Source organism: Dioscorea cayenensis, chromosome 1 (genome assembly GCF_009730915.1).
Source record: "Dioscorea cayenensis subsp. rotundata cultivar TDr96_F1 chromosome 1, TDr96_F1_v2_PseudoChromosome.rev07_lg8_w22 25.fasta, whole genome shotgun sequence".
In the NCBI taxonomy this organism is placed as follows: domain Eukaryota; kingdom Viridiplantae; phylum Streptophyta; class Magnoliopsida; order Dioscoreales; family Dioscoreaceae; genus Dioscorea; species Dioscorea cayenensis.
The window spans coordinates 19,787,996-19,795,671 of NC_052471.1; the positions used below are offsets into that span (position 1 = coordinate 19,787,996).

The 7,676-nt window shown below is 42.0% G+C and overlaps 1 non-coding gene across 1 annotated transcript; it reads right to left on the reverse strand.

The window, feature by feature from the left end:
- Window positions 1-2,132: 2,132 nt before the first annotated feature.
- Window positions 2,133-2,239, reverse strand: LOC120267269. The gene has a single exon (XR_005538430.1). It is a non-coding gene; the product is annotated as a small nucleolar RNA R71 (small nucleolar RNA).
- Window positions 2,240-7,676: the final 5,437 nt, after the last annotated feature.

Below are 7,676 nucleotides of genomic sequence, written 5' to 3' on the forward strand. Positions count from 1 at the left end.
TTATCATCAAACCCATTGGATGAGTACTTGGGAGAGCTAGAAAATGAAGAAAACCAGGTCATGGTACTATAGCGTATTCATTGAACCATGGCATACGGCCTCATTGCTGCCCTGGATTGAGCCCGGGATGGTTACTATAGCCAGAGAAGAGAATAACGTGTTTGAGGGCATAGTGGCTCAATGAGGTGCTCATTGAGCCAGTATGGATACTATTACGTGAGCTAGAGTGTACTTATGCCTACCCCAAACGGCCCTAATGAGGAGCTTATTGAGGTAGTATACCACCAGTATAAAGGCCATTTTTAACCAGTATACCGCCAGTATGGAGGCCATTTTGAGGATGTTTTGAGTCTATTTTGAGGGCATATGGGCTGGTTTTGAGATGGAGTATACCGGGGGTATTTGAGGGCATTTTGGAGGCTCTTTTGGGGGACTTTTGCGATCTTGGGCAACTAACACTTTGGGAAGGAGAGATGAAATGAAGACATCATCTTGGGGAGAGTTTAGCTTGAGGCTTGGAGGTGATCAAGTTCTTGAACTTCAAGGGGAGAGCTTCATCATAAAGGGAAGAGGAACATTCGGCATTCCTGGGGGTAGAGGAAGCGTTATTTGGCCGGTCATTATTCTTCACCATCATTCAGACTAGGCAGTGCCATTTATGCTTTTGTTTCTTATATTTCTTGAGTTTACGATTCTTGTTTGTATGATGACACACTAGATCCCCAAGGCCACTGGATGTAGGTGAACCTTGGGGGGTTCATCATATTTTGTGGATGCTATACTTTGATTTTGGAATGCATTGGTGTGATTTATGGTTTGGCTCATTGTTCTTCATGTTTAGAACTATAAAATGAAGAGATCCTTAGTTCTCTATTGAGTTATATGTGTAGATGTGACCTACTCGCATGTACTAGATCATTAATGAGCTAGAAGGGGTATTCTTGTATCGACATGCTGAGAAATAAGATGTTGGTAGCCCCTTCCGAATTATAAGGATAGACTTAGGTTAAGTGTATCCTTATTGCATGATCTTCCTTTGCTTAATGCAATCATAGGAATGTGATTAGGGAGAGATCCTTGTCATTATTCGTATGGGATTAGGGTTTAATCGGCGAGAGATTGGGGTTGAACTAATTTTGAGATCCATCGGTCTAAATCACCGTTGCCATGTTGTTCTTATGCATCCATATTGCATGATGAAGCCTCTTGGGGATCCTCATCCCTAGGCCTATTTATCATCATCATTGTTCTTGTGATTTCATGCTTGCCTTGGAATTGTTATACTTGTGATTTATTAGCATTGTTGCATGTATTAGTGTGAAATACCATGTTTAAGTTGTAAGGTTAGAAAGTAGGTGATGGAGGAGTAATAAGAGCTCCTTAGCCCCGTGGAATATGACCCCTGTCTCACTCACAGGGTATTACTTGATGTCCTCGTATACTTGCGGGCAAGCAATCAAGTTTTTGGCGCCGTTGTCGGGGACTTAAGGAATTCTAGAAAACTTCTAGTTTATTGCTCTAACCATTTCTCTTTTCTTTTATTTCTTCTTTTCTTTTGTCTTACTTCTTTTTGATCTTAACTTCCTTTATCTTTCTTGACTTTTCAAGGTACAGTGCATGACATGAGCAAATCCATCAAATCTATTTGCACCTGACAGAGAGATTGAAAGGAACTTGCACTGAAGACTTAGGGAAGTGGGTGAAAGCACTAGTGACAGAAACATTGAAATTGAGGACACATAATCGGTAATCATGGCCGAAGAAAGACGTAGTTTATCCGAATATGAAATGCCGCAATTCACGGGAGAAGAATTTAGTGTGCAAGCACCATCCATTGCCACAAATAATTTTGACATCAAGATAAGCACCATCGGCTTGGTCCAAAATTCAGTCCAATTTAGTGGTCTTGCAAATGAAGATGCCCATGATCATCTTTCCCGTTTCCTTCAAATATGTTCCACTTTCAAGATAATGGGATGACTGATGATGCGATCCGGCTATGACTATTTTGTTTCAGTTTGAGAGACGGAGCATACCGGTGGCTCACATCCTTATTGCCGGGATCGATCAAGAAATGGAAAGATATGGTTGAAAATTTTTTGGGAAGGTATTTTCCTCCTAGCAAAAGGGCAAAGCTAAGGCAAGAAATTTTAGCATTTAAGCAAGGAGAATCGGAGATTCTATTTGAAGCTTATGAAAGATTTAAGGATCTCCTTCGAAGATGCCCCCATCACTGCTTTGCTTCTTGGATGTGGGTTCAGATCATCTACAACGGGTTGAACTATGCAACTCATCAACTAATTGATGCCGCAGCGGGTGGATTTCTTAGTAACAAATACCTCGACAAAACTGAGTAACTCCTTGAATCAGTGGCAAGCAATGAGTCTCATTGGGCCTCAAGAAGTGCAGCATAGAAAAGGGCTGGAATTATGAAGTTAGTTCTAATGATGCTCTTGCCGCAAAGGTTGATGTGTTGTCTCAGATGCTAGATATGCTCATGGGCAGTAGCTGGAAGTTAGAGTCAGTGATGAGTTGTAGCACTTGTCGTGGAGGCCATGGAGTCGCCCAATGTCCTATTGCTAGCTCCTCCGTCGTTCCAATTGAGAATATTGATTATATTGGAGGACAAAGGCCACAAGGGAACCCTTATAGCTCGAATTATAATCCAGGGTGGAAGTACCACCCAAACTTTTCATGGAATCAGGGGCAACAACAAAAAGATGCACCACCTCCACAAGGATCTCAAATGTGACAACCAGTGCTAGAGAAGAGGTTCACTACTGAAGATGTGCTTGCCAAGTTCATGATCAACACTGAATCAAGGTTTAATAGAATAACTAGCGGTATGGATTCTCAATTCAGTAAGGTGAATGCTCAGTTTGCTCAACATGCCGGATAGTTCAATGAGATAGGCTCCATTTTGAGAAATCTTCAAGCTTCTGAATAATCACTTGAACATCAAGTGGGGCAGCTTGCTAAAGCAAATTCCGAAAGCGACCTTCGAGCGTCTTCCTAGCAACACTGAGGAGAACCCAAGAGAGCACTTGAAGGCCATTGCCCTTAGAAGCGGGAGACAGGTTGAGACAAGAGTCAGAGTTGACCCAAGTGTCAAGGAAACTGGGGTAACCGAAGTGGAAGATCCCAACTTAATTGAGAAAGTTATTGAGAAAAACAAGCAAGGTGAAAACAAGGAAATTCCACCAAATGGTTCATCAAAGCCATTTGAGTACAAACCTTGAATCCCCTATCCGGCCAGATTGAAGCAAGATAAGGAGGATGCACAATTCAGAAAATTCATCAACATCTTCAAGCAACTCCACATAAACATCCCGATAGAGGAAGTTTTAATTCAAATGGCCAAGTATGCCAAGTTTTTAAAAGAATCGCCAAAAAACAAGAGGAAATTGGAAGAAGAGGGCATGGTTGCACTCATGGGAAATTGCTCGCCCATTTTGGAGAAGAAGCTCCAACAAAAATTGAAAGATCCGGGAAGCTTAATAATCCCATGTGTACTTGAGGGTGGAGTTGAAGAAAATGCACTTGCAGACTCAGGGGAGAGCATTAATGTTATGCCCTATACCATTTATTTGAAGCTTGGTTTGGATGAACTTAGACCCATGAGAATGATTTTACAATTGGCGGATCGATCAACAAGGAAGCCTCATGGGATTGTGGAGGATGTAATTGTCCGGGTGGACAAATTTGTATTCCCTGTGGATTTTGTCATCATGGATATTGATGAAGATATGGAGACACCATTGATTCTTTGTCGGCCATTCCTCACTACCTCCGGTGCCCTAATTGACCTTAAAGGAAGAAAATAACATTAAGGGTTGGAGAGGAAGAAGCAGTGCACACTCTACCGGCGGCCATGAAACACTCCTTAGACCATGATGACATGCTTTATTTTGTTGATGAAACTGAACTTTTAGTTTTTGATTGTGTGCAGGAGGTATTATCACTAAATCCATTGGATGAGTACTCAGGAGAGCTAGGAAATGAAGATCAAGAAGAACCTCACTCTCCTCTTCCAAGTTCTAATTTGAAGAAACCAAAGGATAAGGTTATGTGTACCAATGCCAAAGAGAAATGCGTGTATCCCACAAGTGCACGAGTTTGTCAAAGTAATAATCCCGGATGACCGGGTATCGAATCCACAGGGAGTAGGGAATAAAAGCACTTAATCTGCTTCTTAGCTATGTGAAAGATCAATAATGATAAGTGTGACAATGATTCAATTCTCAAAAGTAAAATCAACAAGTAAGGGACAACGAGTAAAGGAGAAGGTAAGAAAATCGATAAAGATGGGGTACTCGGATAATGCTCCGCCTTGGACGATCGCTTCAAGTACAAGAACCCTTTATTATGCTTCCTAATCAATGCAATAGTGAGTCGTGGAAATCCTTCATTACATAGTCCCAAATCTAAGGTCAACTATGCCTAACTCCATACATGTCCCGGAGGAGAAATCGAACAATCTCAACACCTCGCACTCGCATAGAGTTGCAATGAGCTCTAGGGATTCCAAGTGATAAATCTCTTCCTAATTATAGACCTAACCCTTTGGTTTAGGTGGAAGGTCCCTAACCACGATTAAGCTCTACATACTAAGATCACCTCAACGCTTCACTCCATTGCACTCGCAACTAAGCCCCAGCGGAGGGTCATCCCTTAGACCATTCACTCTATTATGGCCGCAAAGAACTCGAGGAACAGAGGTAGAATCTATCATGTCGGAGGGGAAAAGGGACGCTCCTGTACCTCTCTACTCACCCTCTTAACCCTCTCTAACCTAGTTTTGTCTAACACTCGTGGTGTGTCACTCACTCACAAGTTTACCAACAAGAACTCTCAACCCTAGTGTCACTCTAGGGGAGTATTCACACAATCAAGCATTCAAGGTTGTAACTCACAATAAACATCAATTAATTGAAAGCATAATAAAGAGATTCAAAGAAATGAATACATCCTAGGGTTCACAAATACCCAAGTACCCACTAGGGGTTTAGCTCTCCATGGAGCTAAGTACAATCAAAGAAATAGAATGTAAATGCAACGAATCCATAGAAAAACCCCCTCAATGGTCGTGTTGATGGTCTTGTGGAGAGTCCTTTACTCGTCATCCAAGGATTCCCTCGTACGGTATAGGATATGACTTGACGGAAGCTCCGCTACCAACCTTCTTGATAAGTGCTTGTGTGATATGAATGCGAAGCATTCTTTCCTTATGTTAAGCATTACTTTCTCGGGTTTTTACATTAATATCTGTGTTTTTATGTTACTTTTATGCAGGTAGGGTTGTGAAACCAAGTATGAAGGAAAGAAGCCAATGTGGATCACAGTACAGTGATTTTGGAGGAAATCTTGCTAAGGTTCAAACGCGAAGATATAAGTCGGGTGCGAGATGCTAGAGTGTGTGCCAACCTCCCCGTATTTGAGTTTACACAACCATTTGGAGGGGCACAAGGGAAGTCACACTCAAGCATTCCGACTTATGCACATAGAACAAGATCTCCATCAACTTATCTGTCATTGAAGAAGCAAAGCGATCCACGGCATAAACGTGTGCCCGTTTATGTTTCCTCGAGTTCTTTATGGCCATAATAGAGTGAATGGTCTAAGGGATGAATCTCCGCTGGGGCTTAGTTGCGCGTGTAACGGAGTGAAGCGTTGAGGGGATCTTAGTATCTAGGGCTTAATTGTGGTTAGGGACCTTCCGCCTCGACCAAAGGGTTAGGTCTATAATTAGGAAGAGATTTATCACCTGGAATCCCTAGAGCTCATTGCAACTTTATTTGAGTGCGAGGTTGACAGGTTATTTAATCTCTCCTCCGGGACATGAATAGGGTTAGGCATAGTTGATCTTAGATTTGGGACTATGTATGTAAGGATTTTCACGACTAACCATTGCATTAATTAGGAAGCATAATAGATAGTTCTTGCACTTGAAGCGATTATCCTAAGTGAAGCATCATCCGAGTACCCCATCTTTATTGATTGCCTTACCTCCTCCTTACTTTTGCTCTCTTACTTGTTGCTTTTAATTGTTGAGAATTGAATCATTGTCACACTTATCATTGTTGATATTCCACATAGCTAAGAATCGAATTAAGTGTCTTTACTCCCTACTCCCAGTGGATTCGATACCCACTCACCCTGGATTATTACTTCGACAAACCCATGTGATAAGTGCTTGAGTAGACATATTTTTATATATGTTTTACATGCATTGAGCATCATTTTTACTATGGTTTATGTCTCATATTTTGTATTTGGTGTTCTTTTATGCATATAGATTGTGAATGCCTTGAAGAGTAAAAAGGAAGCAAAGATGGGCTATAAAGACATAATGTTGGGAGTTCTTGTTCAATTCAAGGACCAAGACACGAGAGGAGTTCATAAACATGGAGATGTGTGCCAACTTCCAAGAAGATTCAAGTCAATTCACTAGTTGGAAGGGCACAAATGCAGCCACATCTTCATGTTCCTTCTCTTTGTGAAGATTGCAAGACCTCTCAAAGATACGTCAATGAAGAAAAGTTTTATAGCCTACCACATGGACGTGTGCCCGGACATGTGGCCTCAAGAGAAGAGTGTTTGGACCGTGTTTTGTGAAAGGTATTGTAGCAATCTTACTATAGCATCTTCACTGTAGCAAAATTACTATCCACACGGCCGCGTGGAAAATCCACATGGGCGCGTGAGGGCACGTGACAGACGCGATCTAAGGCCTATAAATAGCCGTTTTGCCCTATTCTTTCTCATCTTTTGTGCGGCTCTTGAGGGGTGAGACGGCTAGGGTTTGGAGAGGAGGTCTTTACGGCTTTGGAGGCGCTTCGTCACCAACTTTGATCGATTCCTCCTCCGTCATAGCATCAAAGGAAGCCACCGGTGAACCTAGCTTTTGGAGTGGGTCCTTCAAGATGTTGAAGCTCTCCATCAAGGCCATCGGTTCATATATAAGGGGTTTATTTCTATGGGTTTTAAGGACTTTCATTCATTGATGGTGTGGTTTTGTATGTTGCTCCATGGAGAGCTAAAACCCTAGAGGGTATTTGGGCTTGTGAACCCTAGGATTCTCATCTTTTGTGGATTTGCTTAGTGTTTCTATTTAATCCGAGTTTGATTAAGTTTCATTCTTGATTGTTTAATGCTTGCTTGCCTTATTGATCTTATGGTTATTTGGTTTGCATGATTTGTTGCCTTGGTGGTAGACAGATCTCCATTAGGGTTAGAACCTCAAGATTGAAGAGGGTTGAGAGGGTGAGTCATGAGATAGTGAAGTGTCCCCTTTCCCTCCAATTGGTGTATTCTATCTCCATTCCCTAAGCTCTATGCAACCATATTTGGTGGGAGGCGTGAGATTGCTCGATTTCTCCGCGGGACCTTGTAGGGGGTTAGGATCCTTCACCGGGAATTAGGGTTAGATCAATCTTTAGGAATTGGATACACAGTTTGGAATCCCTAGAGTGCTTTGCAGTCATATGTGGTGTGAGGTGTTGAGATTGAGCGATTTCTCCACCGGGACCTCGTAGGGGACTAGTTTCGGTGATCTAGAGATAGACCCGATTATGTTTGGATTTCCACGACTTAACTTACTCATCATAGAAACACTTTGCTTATCCGGTACCTAATACCTAAATCCTAGGGGGAGCATTACCCGAATACCCCACTTT